At 41.2% G+C, this 25755-nt stretch overlaps 1 protein-coding gene across 5 annotated transcripts in view; it reads left to right on the top strand.

Moving 5' to 3' along the window:
• Positions 1-1259: 1259 nt before the first annotated feature.
• ZRANB1 (zinc finger RANBP2-type containing 1) overlaps positions 1260-25755 on the top strand; it is a 76154-nt gene continuing 51658 nt past the window's right edge. For 2 of the 5 annotated variants that reach the window (XM_050959405.1, XM_050959406.1), the window contains exon 1: positions 1264-1502. The gene's annotated coding sequence lies outside the window, so the exon portion shown is untranslated. Of the gene's footprint in view, positions 1503-25755 lie in introns of all 5 variants that reach the window. The other 3 variants (XM_050959408.1, XR_007775145.1, XM_050959407.1) reach the window with 3 other exon arrangements.

Here is a 25755-nt window from a genome sequence, read left to right as displayed (position 1 = left end):
GGAGTAGAGGAGGGGTAGGGTGATGTCATGAGCATCTTGTACACCAGGGGTGGCCAACCTGTGGCTCTGGAACCACATGTAGCTCTTCAGAAGTTAATATGCAGCTCCTTGTAAAGGCACTGACTCTGGGGCTGGAGCTATAGGTGCTAACTTTCCAATGTGCTGGGGGGAGGGGGGGAGTGCTCGCTACTTAACCCCTGGCTCTGCCACAGGCCCTGCCCCCACTCCACTCCTTTCCTCCCCTGCCATGTCCTTGCTCCCCCCCCCCCCCCGGCCCCAGCCTCCTGCATACCACAGCTGATGGGGAGGGAAGGGGAGGCATTGATCTGTGGGGCTGCTGGTGGGTGGGAGGCACTGGAAGCGTGGGGGTTGCTGATGGGGAGCTGCTAACATATTACTGTGAGTCTTTCGCAATGTACATTGGTAAATTCTGGCTCCTTCTCAGGCCCAGGTTGGCCAGCCCTGTTGTACATAGTAGGCTGCCGGGCTGCTATTAGCAGTTCAGGCTCTTGTACCAGATATGATCCGGCTATAGTGCTTCCTTCCCAGAGATGTACACCAGAGATGTGTTTGCTTTAAGTCTACACTTTAATTCACCACCAGGTAGACCTGTTGCATGCTCAGATCAGGTGTTACAAGTAGCACCACCTAGTAGCCGAACAGTATAATACAGTTTATATCCTAGTACGGGACCGGGGGTGGGGTTTCTATGTCCTGGGGGAGTGGAAGGATGGGGGTCTCTGGTGTAGCTGGTCTCCTGGGGGAGGGGAACGAACTGTGGGGTAGAGTTGTGGTGAGGCTGCTCCCCTGTTGGAGAGAGGTTCTATTCATGCAAGGTTGCCAACCCTCCAGGATTGTCCGGGAGCCCCCAGAAATTAAAGATTCATTTCTAAGTAAAGATTACTCCTCTGTCTTAGCAAAACTGGCAACCTGACAAGAAGTGTGGGCCAGGGAGAGGGAGAAGCTCTGTGAATTACTGGGGCAGAAGCCGAGGGAGGGAGCGGAGAGTCCGCCACCCTGAGAGAGGGCGGGGCTTTCTCTGGGCTGGTGGCGGGAGAGAGAGCAGCTCTCCGGTTGTGTATGGGGGAGGGGAGAAGGCTCGTATCCTCACAGCGGCAGGGATGACATCACCACTTCTTCCCAAAGAGGCGCTCTGGCATTGGCTAGGTGGACGGGGTGCTTTCCGCCAATGAGCATGCGGCAGGGCTCCGGGCTCGGTGACGTGAGAGCTCTCCGCCGTATGGGGATTTATTTTGCTTTGGGCTGCTCTAGCCGCCGCCATTAGAGGATTCGGGAGTCTGGGGCTGCAGATCCCCCCGGCTGCGCCGAGTGGGAGCGCCCGCGGCCGAGCGAGCTAGCTAGGCCGGGAGAGACCATGTCCTGAGCGGGGACCCGCAGCCTGCGGGGCGGGGGGTTGGTGGGGGGCACGGGGGGCTGCTTGCACCGAGTAGTGTCTGAGGGACGGATCCGGGAGCAGCGGCAGGAGCAGGCGGCGCTGCGGGGTAAGGCAACCTCCCTCCCAACCCCCTTCCCGAGTAGGAGCGATTCCCCTCTGGGCCACCCACCGGCGGCTCCTTTGGAAACCGCCGCCCAAAGCCTCGCTCTCCCGCCGACCCCCAGGGGGTTCTCTCTCCCCCAGCCGCCTTCTGGGGCAGAAATCCCCCTGCTCTGCGGGACACTTAGGCCAGGGGCTCCCCGTCCTTGTCCTCCCAGCCCCCCCCGACCATCGCCACGGACGGAGCTTCCTGTCGCTGGGTGTCCCCTTCCTAGCCCCTCCCCCTTCCCTCGCGCCCCTTTAACGATCGGGATGGCGCGCGAGGGGTGGGGTGGGGTCAGTCGGCCCCTCCCCCAGCAGGACCCTTGCTGCCCTGGTCTGTTCCCCACGGTGAGCGACCCAGGGCAGTTCCATCCCGCCGCCAGCGCTGCTCAGGCTCCGTGCTGAGCCGCGGCCGCCTTCCCTTCCCGGTTTGTGGGGGGGCTCCTGAAACTTTTTTCTCTCGTAACGTGGGGTCACGGTCTGGAAAAGGGCGAGAACGTTGCTTGCGTGTCCTCCCCCGGCCCTCGCTGAGGAGAGACGATGCTACTGCAGTTGCCTTGTTTGTTTAGTAGAAATACCTGCGGCGTCCAGCAGACTCCAACTACGTTGAGTGTTTCTATAGTCGGAGGATGACCCCAGCTTACTTATACGGAGACGTGTGGTGCATCTTCTACCCATAAGGCTTTTGAATTCCACATATTAATATCCAAATCGTGTTTGGACGTTTTTGTTTGTGTCTCCAATAACTCGTATCCTAGTTCGAATGAATAGTGTTCACTTCTCCATTGGAAATCAGGAATTTGCTTCTGCAGTAACTGTTCCCTGAAAGAAGGTTTTTTTGTGAACTGATATATGCAGGTTTATCACTCCAGCCCAAAAGCGCTGTATCAGACAACTTAAAAGCTATAGTCAAATGACAAGACAGTTAAACAGAGAGAGCCAGGAAACTCCTTTTTTTTTTCCCCCTGCTCTCCAAACATCTGCAGTACTGAGATCGACAGGAATGAGATCATAGGTCTGTTGACTCCCATTTATTCTCTCTCCCCCTCCCTTCATTTTTTTCTAGAGGAGTCTTTACCTCTGTACTACAGAAGCCACCTGCATGTTGTGAGTTACTTGTTTGTACATGTATTATAGACAGTAGGATATCCATAGTTAATGTTGAACATGGTACCAAGTTGTACAGAGCATTTGTGAGGTTGATGTACAAAGATAAACCATAGTCGGAACAGGACCTGAAATATTTATGAACTGAAATCATTCTTATTAATAGACTGTAAAATAATCTTCAGATATTCACTTTGATGGTTGCTCCTTAGGACTGTCTCCATCTCTGGTTTGCAACTCTACCTTCAAATCTCTACATGGTAGCAGCTAGCTTGCTGATAAAGTTAAACTATACAACCTTCTTTGGAGTTCATTAATGCAACTCTATGAACAGCTGTAAGTAGGTAGTCTTTCATTCTTCAATCCAAATTCTGAACACACCTCTTCCTGATTAGTCCCAGCAACCCACTCAGGACTAGATGGTGTTAATACGATTGCAGATATAGAATCTGGGTCTCCTGCATGGCAAACAGAGCACAGCTGCTAAGACCTTTTTACTAGCACAGTGACTTTCAGTGATACCAATGAAGAAAATAACTTTTCTAGAATTTTGGACAATTTCCCCTTTGGACAGTAGTGTTTCCTTTTTAGAGGTTACTGGAACAATACTTGAATCTTTAACTGCTTAAAGATTCACATTTTAATCTAGTGTGCAGATGTGTATTTGGGGACACAGTAATTTGTCTAGTGACAGCATACACTAACTCTCACCTCTCAGCTTTTTTGTGTGCAATATCAGTTACATGCAGAGTTGTCCACTTCAGAAATTAACCTTTTTTTTTTTTGTTAATATAACTGTATTCAGAGCCCCAAAAAAGTAATTCAGGAGGCACTTCTTCCTTTGGTTTATTCAGCGCTTCATTTTGAGTCTCTAACAGTTTGACTTCGATAATTGTGAAGGAGGACATTGACACCCATTAGTACTGTTCAGTAATCATCCAGAGGGGTTGCAGTATGGTAGAGCAACATGAGCCATCACCAGCATCTTCTAGCCATGGAAGCGGGACACCAGAAACTAAGTTGGTGTCTCCTAGTTTGCAGTCTAATATCTGCAGGTGTTTTTTAACTTATGCATGTTGATGTAAAATCATTAAAGATTTAGTTTTGTCACAGTGCTGGACTGGAATAACATTTCTGCATCTATTGCAGCTCACTGGCTTTTGGAAGCTTCAACAATATAGTGTAATGGTTTTGAAGAAAGGATTTGTTGGAATGCTGGTAGCTATTCCTCTAAATAGAAAAAATCATGGTCCCCGCTCAGCCCCTGGATTTGCAAATACACTAGTCCCTTGTTATTGGAGAGTGGTCTACAATATTAATTTTTTAATAAAATGAAGGTATTTTAAAATAAACAGGAACTCTTAATAGTTAGAAACCCCTCCTTTTATGCACTTGATACAGAAGCATAGCTCAAAGTGGACTTTTAGAGACATAGGTTAAAAATACTTCTGGGTCAAAACAACATACTCAAATTTTATCCTTGAGTGACTTTCAGTGCATGTTAGAACTCCTGGACAATAGCTCATCATGGAAAAAGCCTTAATTTGAAATATGAGTGATACTTAATTTATATCTCAGTTCCTTAAACTATATAAAATAGATGGAGTGTGTCCTCCATCAGAAGCATTTTATTAGTTGTGTTGTCTCTGTATGGCACATTTTAGAGTGATACATCAGGAAGTGACTGACCCACAACTATAAAGGTAGTGTAGAGAGCAAAGTTAGTTTAGATTCATCTATTCAAGGCAGCTCTGGCTTGTGGTGTTCAGCTTGTAATTTTAGGATTTGTACTGGGAGGAAACAATCTTGGCCACCTTTCCTACTTTTGCACTAGGAACTTGTATTTGTTTACAGGTTTATACTCATTAACGTTTCCTTTTTGCTTAAGTATTGAATCTGTAGGAATTGAGGTTTCGTTTAAATATATCCAAATTAGGTGTACCCTTGCTAATGCTTAAAATTCATGTGAATTTTACCAAGCATCTTAGTATGGTATCAGCTTAATTTACATGTTTTATGCCCTCCCCATGTTTAATGCCTGCCTTCAGCTTGACTCTTAAAAATTATTTCTTCTATCTTCATCTCCCACATCTTGCTTTTGGAGAGAGCTGAAATTACGATGCCTATGTGTTAAACTATTTCTTCTTGTATAGCACTCTGTCTTTCTTTGTACTGCATCATCATTGATGTTTGTGCAATAATTAAACTGCTGCTAGATCTGCAGGGTAGCTAACCAGTTTACTCTTTTCTCACCAATTCTACTAATATAGTATCACGTTTCCTAGCTAACTGCAAAAAACCAGCTATTTCCTGAAGACTTCTGTAAACAAGTAGGCTGCATCTTAATTGGTGTAGTAGCAATTTAAAATGGACCTAAACTTTAGTTCTGTTTGGAAACAGTAAATAAACTAGTACAAGGGAAACTAGAAGAGAACAATTCTGTAGTTATCAAAGTCTTCATTTTAGCTTTTTAATAGGTGATACTCATTTATTTTTGCTCCCTTTCTCCCATCATTTGTATCAGTTATGATGTTTTACACAGCTGGTGATGAGCTTACTGCATCAGTTGCCAAATGGCATTGCTTGGTAAAATCATTTAAATAGCAGATAATTGCTGCCTTGTGGTGATATTTGAGTTGAATATGTTGTACTTTTAAAAGATAAAGTTTTGTTTTTAATCACTATTTCAAACATAATTTACATTATAGACATTTAACTAGTATTATTAACAACACTTTTTCATTCATTTTTGTCAAACTAGTTGCCATTTTAACATGTAGGGAATTCAGATATTGGACTCACTTGCTCTTTTAAATTTAAGATCTTCCTCGTTTACTTATTTTCTTGATAAAGCTTTTGTTCGTGGCTTGAGAGAGAATTTCCTTTTCAGCATAAGCAGCAACAAGTCCTGTGGCACCTTATAAAGACTAGGCCTACACAACATGTGGCCCGCGGAGCCTCACTGTGCGGCCCGCCGGGGGATTCTAAATCCCCCACGCACAGCGCTCTGTGGGCAGCCCAGAGCCCTTTAAATCCCAGCATGACCGGGAATCAAAGGGCTCTGGGCTGCCCGCAGAGATTCCCAGCCGCGGCTGGGGTTTAAAGGGCTCAGGGCTGCCTGCGGCTTCGGGCACCCCAGAGCCCTTTGAATCCTGACTGCGGCTCTAGCGGCGGGGCCGGCTGGGATTTAAAGGGCTCAGGACTCCCCATGGCTGTGAGCAGCCCAGAGCACTTTGAATCCCAGCCCTCGGCCGCTGATTGACCTCTGCCCCTAACTGCCCCCCAGGACCCCACCCCTTATCTAAATGCCGCTGCTCCTTGTCCCCTGATTGCTCCCTCAGGAGACCCCTGCCCCTAACTGCTTCTTGGGACCCCAGCCCTTTCTAAGCCTCCCTTCTCCTTGTCCCCAACTGTCCCCTCCTGAGACCCCCCCAACTTCCCCCCAGGACCCCACCCCCTACCATCCCCTCATAAACCCCTGGGACTCCCATACCTATCCAACTGCTGCCTGTCCCCTGACTGCCCCCCCCGAACCTCCGCCCCATCCAACCTCCCCTGCTCCCTGTCCCTTGACTGCCCCCCGGAACCCCGTACCCCTTCTCCAACCCCCAGCCCCCTTACTGTGCCACTCATACCAGCGTGTCTCGCTCTGTGCAGCAACAGACACGTTGCTGCCATGCTCCCCCGTGGAGCCCACAGCCCCACCCTCACCCTCAGCACCTGCCTTCCAGATTTGAACACCTCAAAATTCAGGAATGCTCAAACTCAGTTTGGGCAGCTGTTACTTCATTTCTCCCAAATCAAATATACTGATCCACTGTAACTTACTGTAGAAAAAGTAGGATAAAATTGAGCAAGAAATGCTTATTAGGACCGGAATTGCTATTTTCAGCAGCCATTGCCTTTTTTTTTGTTTAAAAGGAAGACAGTGATATTGCATAGGAGGAAAGAGTGGAACAAAAGAATAATAAAGGCACCTCAACTTTTTCCTCGTTTATGGAGGACAGTCTTATAATATGCATCCAGATATCCTCCAGTCACACAAGCTGAAAATTGTTCCACTTTACTGCAGCTCTGTAACCGTATGGGACCCAATCCTGTCTGTGTTTTGTGCACATCCAAAATTCCTGCTGAATGACCTGCCCTGGGAGCGAGTTACCAGTGACCCAGGGCTGGGGCGGCAGGAGGTGTGTGTGGGAGGCACTAGTGGGGGGGAGCCCAGGGCTGAGGCAGCAGCGGAGTGGGGGAAGGGCACTGGCAGGGAGGAAAGGGGGAAGCCCAGCGCTGGGGCGGCAGGGGGGTTGGAGGGGGGATAGCCCAGGACTGAGGCAGCAGGAGGGTACAGGGGGGAGCTCAGGGCACCCCAGAGCCCTTTGAATCCTGACTGCGGCTCCAGTGGCGAGTCCGGCTGGGTTTTAAAGGGCTCAGGACTCCCCATGGCCGCGAGCAGCCCAGAGCACTTTGAATCCTGACCCTCGGCCGCTGATTGACCTCTGCCCCTAACTGCCCCCCAGGACCCCACCCCCTATCGGGGACGGAGGGCTGGGATGAAGGGCAGTCAAATTTTTTTTTGCTTGGGGCAGCAAAAAACCTAGAGCCAGCCCTACCGGGTTCCCCCAGCAGCCAGAGCCCCGGGCCCTTTAATTTGACCCTGAGGGCTCCCAGCCACCTCTTCAGCTGGGAGCCCCTCGTTGATTTAAAATAAAGTATCACCTCCCCACCCCCAACTTTCCTTTTTGGCCCACAGCTGTTTTGGTGGGGCGGCACTGGGGAAGGAGGGTTTGTTTCCACAGGGCTGGGCGGCCCTGGGGTGAGGGGTTTCTGCGGGTCTGGGGAGGGCGGGGGAGAGGTGTTTCTGCGGGGCCGGGAGGTTGCCGCCCTCAGCTGTTTTCTTTGGAGTAATGGATGAATACCTCATGCTCCAAAATGTCTGTTAGTCTATAAGGTGCCACAGGACTGTTTGCTGCTTTTACGGATCCAGACTAACACGGCTACCCCTCTGATACTTTTCAGCATAAGATCCCTTTACAAATAATCTGTGGAAATAATTTAGACCAGTCCTGTAATTTTTACAGTGATTTATGCAAAATTGAATAAAATGGTACAGGAGTTAAATAAAATGTTCTGATGGCTAGTAATGTTTTGAATGTCCTAATGATAGCACTTTTTTTGCTATACAATGATACAGCAAAAAAGCATTCTATAAAATTGCTCTTTAATTGCTTTTATTTTACACTTCCTATATGTTTTAAGGAAGATTACAGGACTAAGTATTATCTACACCATCTGCAGACTCAGAACCCCTCATTTCCCTGTGGCGTGCCACAGCTCCCATTGGCTGGGAATGGCAAACTGTGGACAGGGAGCTGAGGGGCTCCATGCCTGCAGATGCTTCAGATAAACAAAATGACAATGTATTAGATATTCAATTCAGTGATTCCAGAGTTTAAAATCATCACATTTTGGTGTAGACCCGTTTATAAGCTGACCACTGCTCTTTGATGTGTCATTTTTATACCAAAAATATGTAGCTTATGAATGAGTATATATGGTACTTCCTCTGTCTTGCTTACAATTCTCCTGCTAATACAGCTCACGTTTGCCTTTTTTTTTTTTTTTCAAAAGTGTTATGCTGTTGACTCATATCTAGCTTGTGATCCATTGTGACTACCTAATTCCTTTCTGCAGTATTTCTTCCTAGGCAGTCATTCCCATTTTGTGTGTGTGCAACTGATTGTTCCTTCCCAAGTGGAGTACTTTGCATTTGTCTATATTGAATTTCATCCTGTTTTCTTCAGACCATTTCTCCAGTTTGTCTAGATCATTTTAAATTTTACTACCCTCTAAAACATTTGTAACCCCTCCCAGCTTGATATCCTTCACAAACTTGATATGCCCTTCCAGCTTGACTGTGCACCACTGGTAACTATTATCTGGGAATGGTTTTCCCACCAGTTATTCACCAACCTTAGAGTAGCTCCATCTAGGTTGCATTTCCCTGGTTTAGAAGATGGTCATAGTATCAAAAGCCTTACTAAAATCAAGCTATAACACATCTACAAATCCCCTCTATCCACAAGGCTTGTTACCCTGTCAGAGAAAGCTATTAGGTTGGTTTGACACAATTTATTGACAAATATAAGCTGATTATTACTTATCACTTTATTTTCTTCTAGGTGTTCGCAGATTCATTGCTTTATTATTTGCTTCATTCTCTTTCTGGATATTGAAGTTAAGCTGACTGATCTGTAATTCCCTGGGTTGCCCTCTTCCAGTCCTCTGGAATCTCTTCCGTCTTGCTTCACTTTTCAAGGATAATTGCTAATGGCTCAGGTATCTCCTCAGTCAGCTCCTGGAGTATTTTAGTATGTGTTTCATAAGCTCCTGGTGATCTTAAAGACATCTAACTTGTCTAAGCAGTTCTTTCACTATTTTAGCTTCTGAGCCTAACTTTATTTTCACTGGCATTCATTATGTTAGCTGTCCAATTGCTACTAACCTTTTTTGTGAAAGCTAAAACAAAAAAAGTCACATAGTATTTCTGCCATTTCCACATTTTCTGTTATTGTTCCCCTCCATTCCTTGAGTAATAGGCCTACCCTGTCCTTTATCTTCCTCTTGCGTCTAATGTATTTGCGGAATGTTTTGTATGTACTACACTTAGGAAGTAAAAATAAAATGCTGACTACAAAACAGGGAATAACTGGCTGGGAGATAGTGCCACTGAAAAAGATCTGGGGGTTATAGAGGATTTGCACATTACTCCTGGGTGCATTCTATGCCAAAAAATTAAAATCTGTGCACAATATTTTAAAATTTTGCAAAAAAAATCTGTATTTTATTTGTCAAAATAACGCAGCATAATCATGCCAGTTTCAGTTATTTTGGTAATTTTATTTCAAAATAACCTGTTAGCAAGCATGTCTAACAATACTAACACACCAAAAATTCCCCCAGGAGTAGAAAGTTCAAGAAACCCCTGTGACAACTCAGTTTCTGTTTCTCTGCCCCCTTTTCTCCCCAGAGCCCAGCTGGGGGGCCAGACACTCTCAACCCTTCCAAACCCAAAGTCCAGCTGCGGGACCTCCCTTGTACAGACACCCCCAACACCCCCCCTCACCCAGAGACCAGGGATCCAGAGGGAGAAACAGCCTGATGCTTGGTCCCAGGCTTACACAGAGTTTCCTGTGTGCTGCCCTCTCCTTCCCTCAGGGCATTCTGGGAACTTCAGCAGCCAGGAACCCTGTAGTACTCTCTCCTTCCTCCCAGCAGTGTCTATGTGCAAGCTGGGTTCTGCTGAGTCCCGTGGTGGCTAGCAGCACTGCAGCCCATTTCTGTGGGGGTAAAGAAATTGTGTGCACATTAATTTTTTGCAAAATTCTGCATTGTGTGGTGACTCAGAATTCCCCTGGAGTAGCACATTGAATATGATTCAACAGTGTGGTACAGTTATGATAAAAGGGAAACATTCTGGAATACCATATATAAGGCACGGGACATAACTGTTTCACTCTACTGCATGGAGAGACATCAGCTGGAGTACTGAGTGCCCCGCTTTAGGAAGGATGTGGACAAATTGGAGAAAATCCAGAGGAGAGCACCAAAAATGAAAAGTTTAGAGAACCTGACCCTCTGAGGAAAGGTTACAAAACTAGGCATATTTAGTCTTGAGCAAAGAAGACTGAAGAGGAACCAGCTAGTCTTCTGATATGTTAAGGGCTGTTATAAAGAGGATGATAATCAATTGTTTCCATGCCCACTGAAGGTAGGACAGGAAGTAATTTGCTTAACCTGTGGCTAGGGAGATTTGTGTTAGATATTAAGAAAAATTTCATACTGTAAGGATAGTTCAGGACTGGAATAGTTCCCAAGGGAGGTTGTGAAATCCTTGTTCATTAGAGATTTTTAAGAACAGGTTATGCAAACATTTTTCAGGGGGAGAGTAGGCATAATTTGTTCTGTCTCAGTGCAAGGATCTGCGTGGATGATGGGCTAGATGACCACTCAAGGTCCTTTCCACCTCTACATTTCTATGGTTGTCCCTCATTTCCCTCATGTCAGAATCTGTGTACCCCCTCATTCCCCACTTTTAGTTTTGCAATTTTCGCCAAAAAAATAGTTCCGCCCAGTGTGGATTTTAAAAAATCAATTTTTAAAATAAAATATTTAAAAAACTTTAAATCTGCTTAAATTTGAAATTATAACGTGTTAAGAACTAAACTTACTAAAAATAATTTAAATTACATGATATGGAGCATTACATGTTAATTGCCAAAGTTTTAAAGAAAATCAAAACAGTAAACTAGTTGACGTCACTGGCTGATCACCTAGAACCAGAATATTCTGAAGTGTTAAACCACGTTTTGACAACAGTAGCCTCTTGCAGTTAGAGAGAATATTTTCATTTCAATTTATTCAGCTAGTTCAGTTTAATTACTAGTTTGTTCAAAGTTAAGAAACCAGCTGGGAGATGAAAAAGCAGGAAAGCTTTACTAGATTGGAGGTGGAAAATAAAACTAGGGGAGAAAAAAATGAGGTCTACTAGTTCTAATATCTTGAAGGCCATGGTGACCAGGAATTTACACATAATGCGGGAAATGTTTAATAAATGTTTAAATTCAAAAGATTTTGTTAAACTTACTTCCTCGATCCTTCCCCCCTCCCCAGTGTATTTAAAAATATTTAAAATGCTATTTTGGTGCATATTTTAATTGTTAGAATTTCAATCCAAATAAAGATTGATCAAAAAAAATTTAATTAGCTAGTCAAGAAGAAATGCATCATTCACCATCATCAACATAAAATTTGAGTAAATGTATGTTAAGCTATATAATTGCTTAAATAAATGTGTTTTAGATACAGCATATCCTCCTTGACAAGTACCATCAAATTTAGTGAAGGCTGTATTTAGTTGCAAATCAACATGTTTTAATATGTTGATTCTCATTACTTGGTAACTTTCTTCAGATAACTTAAAAAGTTCAAATATAAAACAAGATTAAAATTATTTAAAATCACTTTGATTTAAATCAGTCCACACTGGTTCTTCCCACTGATGCATAGAATATTCCCTAAAATTCTGGAGTTGATTGATTGCAGTGTTCAAAAGTTCTCACAGAAATTCCATAGGCCTTGCTTTGCTCGGCCAAAGACTTATTGCTTTTGAAAACCTGTTAATGTCCACATTGAATAAATGAATGAATAAATAAATAAATGAATTACTTCTTTCAAATTAATACTGGATAGTCAATTTTCTGACCTGAAGTTGAAATATAGCAGTTTTGCTTGACTTTTGTTGACCATTAAGTATATGGTAAGTGTTAGGGGCCAAAGGTAGAGTCATAATAAAGTTTCAAAAGAATCAAATATTGATGTCTGATGCAGCACATGGAAATCCTGAAAAATTTAACATTCCAATAATAGACAAATATTAATTTGTTTCAGTCTTGTCAAGTTTCCTACAGAAGCCAAAGGTTATTTGCAAGACTGATTCTAAACCTGCTTATTTCAAGGTACTAGAAACTCTTTGGGCCTAATCCAAAGTCCGATGAAGTGAATGGAAAGACTCTAACTTTAGATCATTTAGGGCCTGATCTAAGCTGTTAATGTTAAATGCTTGAGTCACATATTAACAATTACTTTGGAAATTTAAGATCTAACAAAATCAATGTAGGAAATTTTAAAGTAATGTGTTTTTATAACCTGTAAAACCATACCCAGATCAGTGACTGAAATTTTACACGGAGCTAGGAGAAATTTGTTGGACAAATAGCTTTCTCACCGAAAAGGCAGTTTTAGGTCGACTAAAACTATTCATGAATTTGGCTCAAGTTCAGCAAATAGTTTTGGCTAAAGTTTAAAAAAAAGAAAAATAAAATATCTGAAAGTCCAAATGACTTTAGACCTTTTCAAAATGTAATTTCATTTCAAAACAATGTTTTATTTAAAAATTTAGTTAGATTTATTTAGAAAAGGGTAAAGCACACCCAAAAAATAAACAAAATTGAAAACACAAATTAGTTTTGGAAAGAACGAAATGATTTGACTGATCCAAACAATCAGACTTTTTTTCAGTGTTTTAATTTTGGCAAGAAAGACCAAAAGATTTCCATTTTGGGTTAACCTGAAACAAATACTTCGGGTGTGTTTTGATTTAGTCATCAAGCCAAAAAATCAGTTACTCACTTGGCTCTAATTTTAAGTGTCTTCGCATTCAACTAAGTTTGTTTAATGTATTTTGAGACTTCCTTTGTAGCTCTTGCAAGTTACAATTGCTTTGGAGGATAGGAAGTTGCAGAGGTCTCTGAAAGTCATGGATTTCTTGACTTCTGTGACCTCCGTGACAAAATTGTAGACTTAGTGATTAATAGGAAATTTGCCTTAATCCTAAAGCCTAGTCATCTTTCTATCAAACTTTGTACAAAGAGAAAAACCTTACCTTTTGTGATTTTATAAAGAGTACTTTCTGAAGGTGAACTACAGTGGAATGTCAGTGTTACAAGCAACAGAGTTATGAACTGACCAATCAACCACACACGTCATTTGGAACCAGAAGTACGCAATCAGGCAGCAGCAGAAACAAAAAAAAAAAGAGAAGAAAAGAAAAGCAAATACAGTACAGTACTGTTAAATGTAAACTACTAAAAAAGGGAAAGCAGCATTTTTCTTCTACACGGTAAAGTTTCAAAAATGTATTAAGTCAGTGTTCAGTTGTAAACTTTTGAAAGAACCACCATAGCATTTTGTTCAGTTACAAACATTTCAGATTTAACAACCTCCATTCTCAAAGTGTTTGTACTCTGAGGTTCTACTATACTGCAATTTTTTTTTAAATATAGAGTCTGCTTTCAGTCCTTGTGCTGCTGCTGCTTCTAGATTTCCCAAGTGTAGTACTGTATTGTACAATTAACTACTACACCTCTATCCTGATATAACGCGACCTGATATAAGGCGGGTTCACATACAAGGTGGTAAAGCTCTGACACTGCTCTGAGCAGCGTGTTAAAGCTGCTGGGCCAGGCCAAGGAGTTCGATAAGGGGCAGAGGGTCTCAGGGGTGGTCAGGGGCTCCCCCCAGGTCTGGGGGCAGGAGCTGTGGGAGGGCACTTTTGGGGGCCCCACAGTCCCAGAGTGGCCTGGGGGATTAGCGGGGGGCTGGGAGCAGCCTGCTCTACTTCCCTTGCCCTGACACCAGTCATGTCGCTCGGGGGAGGAGGCTTGGGGGAAGGGATTCCCCCCCGCACTCACCAGCAGCAGCGGAAATGGAGCAGCCAGGCCCCAGCCTGCTCCACTCCGCCAGCTCCCAGCCGCAGTGCTCCGCTTCCCACTGCAGGTGAGTATGGGGGGCATCCTTTCCCCAACCTCTCCGCACTCACCTGCTGCGGGAAGTGGAGCGACGCAGCCCCAGCCCGCTCCACTCTGCCACCTCCCAGCCGTGGCACTCTGCTTCCCGCCGCCAGTGAGTGCGGAGGACGTCCTTTCCCCAACCTCCCTGCACTCACTGGCAGTGGGAAGCGGAGCAGCTCAGCCCCAGCCAGCTCCACTCTGCCAGCTCCCAGCCGTGGCGCTCCACTTCCCGCTGGGCAGATGAGTGCAGGACCTTCCTCCAGCTGCCCCCCAGCGACATGGCTGGGGCTGGGGCAAGGAAAGCGTAGCGGGCTGGGGCCGTGTCACTCCGCTTCCCGCCGCAGGTGAGTTTGTGTGTGTGTGGGGGGAAATCCTTTCCACACTGGGGAGTGAATAGGGGTTGGAGCAGTCAGGGGACAGGGGAGTTGGGTAGAAGATGGGATCCTGGGGGTGATTAGGGACAGGGGTATCTGGAGGGAGCGGTCAGGGAACAAGGAACCAATAAAGGCCAAAGCAAGTTTGATATAACGCGGTCTCACCTATAACTCAGCGAGATTTTTTTTGTCTCCTGAGGAATGTGTTATATTGGGATAGAGGTGTATTTGATTCTCTAAAGAACTTTGTGGGCAGCAGTGAAACTGAAAAGACTCCATGTTGATTTTTGTATGCTGCTTAGAAAAGCTATGAGCATCAACAGTAGAAAGCAGAAAGGTCATTCAGATGTGAGACAGACGTAAAAATGAGGTTCAAGGAGGATTAAAGTGCTCAGTCCAACAGTCAGAAGACTTGAAGCAGCCCTAATTTTTTAGGATTTATTTATAAAATGTATGTGCTTGGAGCCAAACTTGGATTACTAACCTTAAATTGACTAAAGCTTTTTGTTAAAAAAAAAAAATTAATTTCCTGAATAAAAAAAAGTTGAAGAATCCCTATAGTAGTTCATATTGCACTTTGAATAATGTAGGAGACGCACTAAGTCATCTTACCTGCACTTCTCTTGCAACTAAAATATAATTCACTCCTGTTTTTGTCATGTCTCTGTCCATTTCTTACCTAGCTAAATTATGTGAAACCACTTGATATCATGAGTGTGGCTGTGTACCCTTTTTTTAGATTCCAAAGCCAGAAGGAATCATTATGATCATCTAGTCTGACCTCCTGTATAATGCAGGCTGTAGAACTTAGAAAAACATTCAATCTTGATTTTAAAAGTTGTCAGTGATGAAGAATCCACCATGAGTTTTAGTAAACTGCTCCAATGTTTAATTACTCTGACAAAAATGTATGCCTTATTTCCATCCAGGATTTGTTTGGATTCAACTTCTAGCCTCTTGGATTGGATTGTACCTTTCTTTGCTAAACTGAAGAGCCCATTATTAAATATCTGTTCCCCATGTTCACCCCTTTACCTTCTCTTTGGTAAGCTAAATAGATTCAGCTCCTGGAGTCTGTCACCATAAGGCTCTAATCCTTTAATCATTCTCATGGCTTTTCTCTGAACTGTCTCCCATTTATCAACATCTTTCTTGAATTGTGGGCACCAGAACTGCATGATTCCAGCAGCAGTAGCACCTTTGCCAAATACAGAGGTAAAATAACTTCTTTACTCCTATGTGAGATTGCCCTGTTTATGCATCCTAAAATCTGATTAGCTCTTTTGGACACAGCATTCTAGTTAGATTTCATTTTCAGCTGATTGTCCACTATAACTCTGAAAAAGATTTGAGGATCATTGCTTTCCAGAGTGGAGTTCTCAGTCATGTAAGTATGGCCTACATTCTTTCTTGTATACCTTTACATCTAGAGGTATGACACATGGTTTGCTTGCAGCCAGGTTACCAAGTGATCCAGGTCACTCTGAATCAGTGATCTGTCATCTTCATTGTTTACTACTCCTCAAATTATTGTGTCATGTGCAAACTTTCAGTGATTTTGTTTTCTTCCTCATCACTTAATAAAAATGTTAAATGTTTGATGGCATTTACACTGGAACTTAAACAACATAGGATAACCCAGTATCACATAAGTATTTCTTTAACTGTGACTGAACATAGTCTGCAACAAGTGTGTTTGGGCGAAAACTATTTAATGCTGAAACTATATTCAATTATGTTTTCTGTGTCAGATGTTGAACAGTGTGGTCCAAATCAACAGCTAATCTACCTTCAGCAAGGGATAATTATTGGTATTCGGTGTCCAACACTGTACAAAGTTAGTGTAGGCAGGATCTTTTGATATGTTGTCTGTGTTGAACAAATTAAGGTTAGTTTTTCTACTCTGGTAGATTGTAGGTAGTTATTTCAAAGTTTGAATAGATGTCTGTCTGAAAATGACACAGCTGAGAAGTCAAAGAATGACACCTGTTCCTTCTCATCCTGTATTTTGGGTCGGGGGGGTTAAACAGAATCCATTGTTTTTCTTAAGGTCATCTGAACTGTATCCCCAACTTCATGTTTATGAAGAAACCACTTGTTGTATCTTTCAGACAATTGAAAAATTCAATAGTGTTTTAAAAACTTAATAGCTTTATTTATTAGTGTCATGGATACCCCTTTGTTTTGCAAGTTGATTCAGTAAGTATTCATCATTCATTCCTTTTGATTTGTCAGTCTGGGTGTTTTAATGGTGTTCCAAATCACCATTGCTAATAACCATCTTTATTAAATGTGATTGCCTGTATTTTGCATCTTATACTCTATATAAGGGTGAAATGTTTTAGGGGGCTTACTTGTTAGAGCAGTAGTGTTTGGGAGATAATTTGCATTACTTGAGTCTAGAACCGCTTGCTCTGTGTGCAGAATAGTATTGCTTTGATCAGCAGAAAATCATGTAATCATGTCCTTTGTAAGCTTAGGGGATGTATCTAAACCAGTGATACTCAGACCTCGGTGTTCAGGAGCCAATTCAGCGATCATTACCGAAAAGAGCCATGGTAGTGTGAATTAATTGTTTCATTTACAATAGGGCTATATGTTTATAGTCAAACAGTATGACAGTGAAAATATTTAGTTTTTTTAATATATATTCTCACAGAAAAATGACTGACAGAGTATTTTATGATTTTTATCCACTTACAATTGGTTGATAACATAGTAAAATCATCCTGATTGCAGCACGTGATATTAAAACACTGATTTAATTATTAACCAAATTGCCATTTGTGGCTCATGAGCCTCAGTCTGAGTATCTCTGATCTAAACAGTTATTCAGTGATACTTTGGTTTTTGTTTTATTTTTAAATGGTATTCATTGAATTAAAAAGACTCTGTTTGCTGAAGCTTAAATTACTCTAATTGCTTCTTATAATGCCTTGTTTTTGCCAGTTGATGGTTCTGTAAGTGTGCTTTCTCTGTTGCTTACACGGCAACACCCAACTATCAAAATGACACGTTATGGTTAATCCATTCCTATCTAATTTGTAGTGTATAGTGACATTGTCTAGTCTGAAACACTGACTGTTTTAATGATGGACTTAAAACAAAAATGTATTGGTGGACAAACATTATGAATGTCCTCAAAATAAAAAAAGGAGAAAAAGCATAAAGGAATTTCTGTGTTGACTATTTATACTTCTTTAGTCTCTCTTGCAAGTACTCAAATGATACCCAGTTGATATGATTGTTTTTAAGACTGTCTAGTATTGACAAATCTTAAATTTATTCTTAGTGATTCATAAAGTCAGAACATGTTAGGACAAGATTAATCATATCTTTAAGTAGAATGGGTAGACTTTGCACCTGTAATTAGTATATTGTAATCTTTAAACTGTCTAGCATTTTTAGCAATGGACAAATTTAGCATGACGTTAGATTAGTTTTTAGACATAGCCTGGACAGTCTTTTTAAAGTACCATGACAGCTCTTTTATTCCAAATGAGTATCTCTTAAAGATTGTTGCTTTAGCTCTGAATAACCCCTGAAATGCTTGACTCATTACTGATTTGAATAACAAAATGATGCACATGTTTACATTACAAGTGCATTTTAATTTCCTTGTTTACATCAAATGAAGGATTTTCAGTTTTTATTGATGTGCTACTAAACTGAGTACTTAAAGGAACCTTCAGACAAAAGTAACAATCACTATATTGGAATACGAGGAATACATCAATTAAATGTGTCTTAACCATAATAATAAAAATAGAAGTAGCTTTCTTGACTGTAGACATGTAGCTCACTGTTAAAGCCCTTTAATGGGGAGACTTTCAAAACATATAAATGACCTTTTATTAACTAATTTTAAAAAAGTAATTTATTTTGTAACAAATCTGAAGTGTGTCTGTTTCCCATTTTATCCAACAGTGAGACACACTTCCTGTGGCTCCGCTTATTTCCTTTTATGACATGTCTGGAATATCAACAAAATTTTAGATCCTGGAGAAAGGCAAACAACATTGATGTAGCGAAAGTGATATTTTAAAATCTAATATCCTTATCTCTTGTGCAAATCCTATATTATTAAAACTGAAATTTAAAAATACACTTTTAGATAGTACATTGGTTTGTTGCATTCTTAGCATGGACAATGAAAATAGCCATTTTCTAGTGTGTATCACTTCTTGGTTCTTAACACTGCAGCGTTGTGTCACTGGACAGACTGCATAGCAATGTATATTCATTTTAAAAAGCCTAGTTCCAAAGAAATTAAAATATGCCTATAACATAGAACCATTACTATTTTGTCTTGGGTTCTGTAAAAGTTTTATCTTTACAAAACTTAAATTTTGGGCTAAATTTGACCTGACTGTGCCTCTTTAAGGTAATATGGCTCTGTTTGCCTTAGGCATGGGAGCCAGTTCATGAGAATACTTTCTCTTTGCCCATCTGAATTTACTCCAGTGGCTACGATTCTCAGTGGGATAAAGATTGGAAAACTTAAACTAGTTTGCTGGGGGCGGCCTCCTCCCTACTGAATTCTTGCAGGGTATGCATGTATCCAAAGAGGAAGGGGGTGAGATGGGGTCTTTACTTCCTGAAATGACAACTGCGGCTTCCAGATGAGTTTCTTCTCCCCACGCTGCAAATAACCAGCAGTTGCTTTTGGGGACAAATGATTTCATTGTGTTAGTTTTTTACATTTAAAAAAAAAAAAAAAGCATGAAGGGATCAAATTCTACATCTATTAAATCCTACCTTGCATCATGAATGATTGTGTCAACTGGAGTCAATGTAATACAGACAGAGGCAATTGCAGAACAAGGACCAGGTGTGGATACTAGGTTTGTAGTACTTGTCCTCATTTGTTCTATAACTGATCACTCCAGCCATCCTCATAAGGAACTTTGAGAAAGGTGATCCTAATAACTGACCTATTTTTTGGTACTTCCTATAACAATTTTTTTTAAAACAGATCCTTGTGGTAATGTAATATGGTGAGCATAATAGCAAAATATCAAACTGCTAGAGTGATTTGCTGTACACAAGTGCACTTACTTGGTTTGCTTACAAGTTGAGGTGGTTTTGTTTTATTTTCATAAAGGTTAGGCTTTAACATCACTGCCTCTTTTGCGCACCCTTATCCCCTCCCCGCCCCCAGGCTGCCAATGGGTGGGAGGGGTGGCAGGCAAAAGGGGGGCAGCTACCCCGGGACCCGGTGATTTAAAAGGGCTCGGCACTCCCAGCTGCTGCTACTGCGGCAGTGGCTGGAGCTGTCATAAACAGATAGCTAAGGGTTAATGTCTCTTTCACCTGAAGCACCTGACCAGAGGACCAATCAGGAAACCGGATTTTTTCAACTTTGGGTGGAGGGATTTGAGTGTCTAAGGTCTTTGTTTTCTGGCTGCCTGCTTTCTCTGAGCTTTGGAGAAGTAGTTCTACTTTCTAGTCTTCTGTTTCCAAGTGTAAGGACAAAGAGATCAGATAGTAAGTTATATGGTTTCTTTTCTTTGGGATTTGCATAAATATAAGTGCTGGAGTGCTTTGATTTGTATTCTTTTTGAATAAGGCTGTTTATTCAATATTCTTTTAAGCAATTGACCCTGTGTTGTATCATCTAATATAGAGAGAACATTTGTACTTATTTTTCTTTCTTTTTATATAAAGCTTTCTTTTAAGACCTGTTGGAGTTTTTCTTTACTACAGGGAAATTGAGTCTGTACTCACCAGGGAATTGGTGGGAGGAAGGAATCGGGGAGATCTGTGTGTTGGATTGCTAGCCTGATGTTGCATTCCCTCTGGGGGAATAGGAAAGTACTTTTTGTTTCCAGGATTGGGAACAGAGAGGGAGATTCACTCTGTTTGGATTCACAGAGCTGGTGTCTGTGTATCTCTCCAGGAGCACCTGGAGGGGGGAAGGGAAAAAGGATTATTTCCCTTTGTTGTGAGACTCAAGGGATTTGGGTCTTGGGGTCCCCAGGGAAGGTTTTTCAGAGGGACCAGAGTGCCCCAAAACACTCTAATTTTTTGGGTGGTGGCAGCAGGTACCAGGTCCAAGCTGGTAACTAAGCTTGGAGGTTTTCATGCTAACCCCCATATTTTGGACGCTAAGGTCCAAATCTGGGACTAAGGTTATTACAGGAGCCCTGGGCCCTTTAAATAGCTACTGGAGCTCCAGTTGGTGTGGGACAGGCAGCAGGAAAGGTCTGCCCTGGGGGAGGCTGACTCCTAGCCCTGCCCCTTCCAGGGGCCCAGAGCCAGGACTCCGTACTAGTAAGTCTGTCTTTCTTACTTTCACCCCTGCATCCGAGACTGCTATAACATGAAATACGTGGCAGAATGTGGGTAAAACAGAGCATGAGACATACTGTTCTCCCTGAAAAAGTTCAGTCAACATTTAATTAACGCATTAGTTTTTTAACTAACATCATCAGCATTGAAGCATCTCCTCTGGAATGGTGGCCGAAGCATGAAGGGGCATACAAATGTTTAGCATATCTGGCACATAAATACCTTGCAATGCCGACTACAAAAGTGCCATGTGAACGCCTGTTCTCGCTTTCAGGTGACATAATAAATAAGAAGCCAGCAGTATTATCTCCCGTAAATGTAAACAAACTTGTTTCTCTTAGCGATTGGCTGAACAAGACATAGGACTGAGTGGACTTGTAGGCTCTAAAGTTTTACATTGTTTTTTGTTTTTGAATGCAGTGTTATAACAAAAAAACCCCTACATTTAAGTTGCACTTTCACAATAAAGAGATTGTACTACGGTGCTTATATGAGGTGAATTGAAAAATACTATTTATCATTTTTACAGTGCACATATCTGTAATAATATAAAGTGAGCAGAGTACACTTTGTATTCTGTGTTGCAATAGAAATCAATATATTTGAAAATGTAGAAAAACATCCAAAATATTTAATTCTATTCTATTGTTTAACAGTGGAATTAAAACTGATTAATTGTGATTAATTTTTTTCAGTTAATCGCATGAGTTAACTGACAGCCCTAATTTTCAGCCTTATTTATTAATAATCTAAGGACCTACACCCATTGACTTCAGTGAAGAAGGATCCAGCCCTTTGATAAGTGAGACAAATCTGCTCAAGATATTGGACAATAGTTTAGAGAAGGGAAGGGTGTTGGATTGCTTACTTATTAGTTAATATTCGTCACTCTGAAGTGGTTGTCTCACTTGCTAGTGTGAAATTGCCAAGTTTTACTGTAATAAAGGACAGTAAAACAGCGCTATAAACTTGTGTTGCTGAAGAGAAATGTTGACAGATGACTTGTTGCACTATGAACGTTTTTGTAGGACTTGTCAAGTGATTTTAAATAAGTATCACAATTAATCGCACTGTTAATAATAGAATGCCATTTATTTAAATATTTTTGGATATTTTCTATATTCAAATATATTGATTTCAATTACAAACAATACAAACTGTACAGTGCTCACTTATTTTTTATTACAAATATTTACATTGTAAAAAAGATAAAAGAAATAGTATTTCAGTTCACCTCATATGAGCACTGTGGTTCAAGATAGAGATTGCAAGTTCAACTTTCAAATGTATAATAATAATTATTATTATAACTCCCTTCAGCTGAGTGAGCCCTTGTTTGCAAGGAAGGGTGGATTTTACCTTAGGACCTCAACATGCAGCAGGGGAGGTGAGGCTGGTACAGGGATGCTGAGCTTGCCGGGCTCCTGTTCTCTGTGGCAGTGTTTCTCAAACTTTTTGCGCTGGTGACCGCATTTGGACTAAAAAAAATATTATGCCCCCCTTCCCCCCCCCTCCAGCCCGGTGGGAGTCACGGGCCTCTACACCAACAGGGAGTGCTGATGCTTCCCTCTACAGCCAGAGGTATGCAATTAACATGTTAAAATTTTTGTATTCAGTTAATTGCAGGTGTTAACTGCAAATTGACAGCCATAGTTTTTTTTGCTTAGAACAGCTAAGGAAAGGATATTTTTTTCAAACATATAGGCCTAACAGTCACTGAAGATATACACTTTAACGGTTAGTTTATTTAGGAAAAGCAACATTTAATACTTTTTTTGCAGTTTATTCTAAATAAGATGTTCTGTTTTAAAACAAACAAATGAACTACACTAATTTGCTAAATCTCTTGTTTCAGTGTATTCATATTAATCTAGGAAATCCTTCTAGATTGTGGCTCAGCAATAATCCCGCCTTTCTTTATTATAATATAAAGTTGCTGCTGTTTTAGGGATTCAATGCTGATGTGATGAGATTATCGCATTGACACGATCAGTATGCTAGAAGTGTGGTAACTTATTTGCATAGCCAATGGAGCTGCTAGTTCCTGTGAAATCTGAAGGTTTGCATATAGTTACTTTATTTTAATTTACTGCCCTGCTGAGGTTCATGCTGAGTTATCCTTTTTGGCTAACGCTTATTTGGCACTACAGCAGAGCGAGTGTGGGCACAGAAAAATATAAAAAAAGAACACTAACTCTAAAGGTGGAGAGGAAGCGAAGAGAAAACAGTCGTCAAATTGCTGTGTTGGAAGAATAACCAACATGAAGAATTTTAATTATAAAAAGTTAAGTATAGCATTTGATTCATGGCGATAAACAGCAAATTGTTGTGGTGGTCAGAATAGTATATTAAACATTAGTAGCTCAGCATTTAGTAAGGCTTCTTGGACACATGCAATATTGACAAGTTTCAGAGAAAAATTAAACCGTTAAACAACGTGAAGGGGTTTCTCAGAAAGCTTGTAAACGAAAAAGATTAGCCAGTTGTTTTGTTTTGCATGCTTTTGTACAACTATACTATCCTCTAGTCATTCCTGCTAGCAGGATATTGCAATTTACAAGAATCCTGGGCTTGACTCTTTCATTGACCAGGATTTGTGTGGACTTCACACATGCTAGCTTCAGAATGGGGCCAGCTGGCAAAGCTGTAGAATAGTATGGTATGGCTATATGTGATGCGAGGAAACATGTTCAGATCAGTGCTTTGTGTTTCCAAGATACAATATTGGGTTCTAATTTATATTGCAGCTCTTTTAGAGCGGATTTAATTTTCACGGTACCAAGGAACATCTAAAATGATCTGAATTCAGACCTGTAAGTGTCCTGTGATGTGACTGTTTTTGAAACATGAGTTGCTTTAACTGGAAACCACCTTTAGCTTAGAATTTATTTTCTTGTCAGAAATGTTAATGTTCATGGCTTTTTAAAAAAATTTAACGTCTATTCAACATATGAGAACTTTAAATTTAGGTTATAGGTATTCATTTGCTGTACCTTCCCAAAAATAGGCTAATGGCCAGTAAATATAAAAGGGGTTGTTATTGGTAATAGACTAATAGTTACGTAAAGGGATTGGAAAATATCATGTAATTATTTCAGATTGTTGGAAGTTTGTCAAATTTTATTTTTTTGGAAGGACAGTTGTGGAAAAGAATATCACCTGTAATACAAATGAATTTATACACTTCATGCAACAATACTGTGCAGTTACTATTAAGTAATTATCAAGCGAGGACACTGTTTTCTAGGGGGTTTGCCACTTGTGTGGAATAATTCATAAGTGTTATAGGTTATTGTAAATATAATATCCGCCGTTCTTCCCTTGCTGCTCTGCTTTCCAGGCTGTATTCCCTTTCCTTCAGAAAATGGTTGGTCATAGGTGAGGCAGATGAATGCAGGAGCAACGCCAGTGTACACGTATCAGATAACTTGGATCCTGCATTTGATTACAGAGTTGTTTTTGGCATGAAAACAGAACATTGCTGAGGAATTTTTCAAGCTGTATCATTAAGGCAAACTACTTGTTGTGTGAAAAATTAGTTGTTTTTCACTGTAAGTAAACCTCTTCTGAATTTTGTGACCATACTCTACATAGTAGTAGTGGCAGCCGTCTTGCTGAAAGTGAAGTCATGGAAGATGCCAGTTCTGAAGAAGCCAAATATAAAACCAAGTCAGCTGCTCTCCTATTTTTTTTGTAAAATCTTAATAATAATTTTCTGAACACAAGTTTATTTAATATTTAAAGATTTTTTTGATAAGCTAACTTTTAGCATCAGGGAACAGGTTTAGTCTTCCCTTGCGCTCATGCAAAAGTTCCAAATCTGCTTTAATCTTAATTGTATCAAAAGAAACTTTTAAAAAAAGTGTTTACATATAAAGTCCAAGTATAATGTACAACCATTATAAAAGCAGAATGGTAACTGGCTCAGTCTTGTAGTGAGCTCTTGAATAACAATGCCATCAAACTGCAGCATTTTTTCAGCGAGATGGCTGCCACCAGCAGTGGATCAGATATGGCAGTTGTAAAAAGATCTGGAATTGGAATAGCCATTGATATTTTGTTTTCAGGTACATTCCTCAGTTTATAATGAACTTTGAAACAAAAAATTGAAGACTGCTTGTTTGAGCAAAATGAAAAGTTTGTGTAAATCGAGATTTTCCCATGAATGTGAATAATTAAAGACTTGAAGAAAATATGCTGTTTGATGCAGACTGTCAGAGGAGTTCATACTTTGCCTCATATTTCTTTGATTTCTTTATGCCACTTTAATAAGCTTTCCTGTGTACACAAACAATAGGTACATTTGAACTTGTTTCATTGTCCTGGCATTCCTTCTGCAAGAGAAGTATACACAAGGTGCAGAAAAACATTTCCAGATTGTCTTTCAGAAAGCTGACACTTTGCGTGTTCATTCATATGCATGTTTAATGTCATACACACCATTAGAGCATGTAACCAGATATTATATTAGGAATATTACACTGCTTGTGCTCCCAGCCCAGGGTATAAAGGGCCAGAGCCACTTGATCCCCCTCATTCCTTTTCACTGCAGTGATCAATAGTCGGCGTGTGTGCGCTTGTCACACTTCCATTCTCTTCTTCTCTTTCTGTACATGTTTAGTTACTCATTGTGATAGTGGTATTTTTTTTGGAATCTTTGTTTTTATGTATATTTTTCTCTTGGCTTTAAGCTCAGTACTGGGGCATGCCTAAATATCTGGGATTTTAGTGCTCTTCTGATGTAGTCGTTCTGTAAGTCAGCAGCCCTCAGTTGTTTAAAGCAGTGGTTTTCAAACCTTTTTTTTTCGTGGACCACTTGAAAATTGCTGAGGGTTTTGGCAGATCACTTGATCTTTCTAAATGTTTGTACCTTTAGCTAACTATTGTAAAGTGCTTTGGATAAAAGCAATATATTAAAAGAAAGTAATTTGTTTTTCTACAAATAAAAGCAACTCTTATTTTAATATCAGTAGTCTTACCTTTTTAATGCAGTGGATATGCCCTCTCTCCCCCCACTGCAGCAGCCCCCGAGCTGGGGCTGGGAAGGAGGGGAGTGAAGTTGTCTTTCCCCCACCACAGCAGCCACAGAGCTGAGGGAGAT

This window comes from Gopherus flavomarginatus, chromosome 6 (assembly GCF_025201925.1).
Source record: "Gopherus flavomarginatus isolate rGopFla2 chromosome 6, rGopFla2.mat.asm, whole genome shotgun sequence".
Classification (NCBI taxonomy): Eukaryota; Metazoa; Chordata; order Testudines; family Testudinidae; genus Gopherus; species Gopherus flavomarginatus.
Note: the sequence above shows the minus strand (reverse complement) of the source record. Positions and strands in the feature narration are given on the sequence as shown.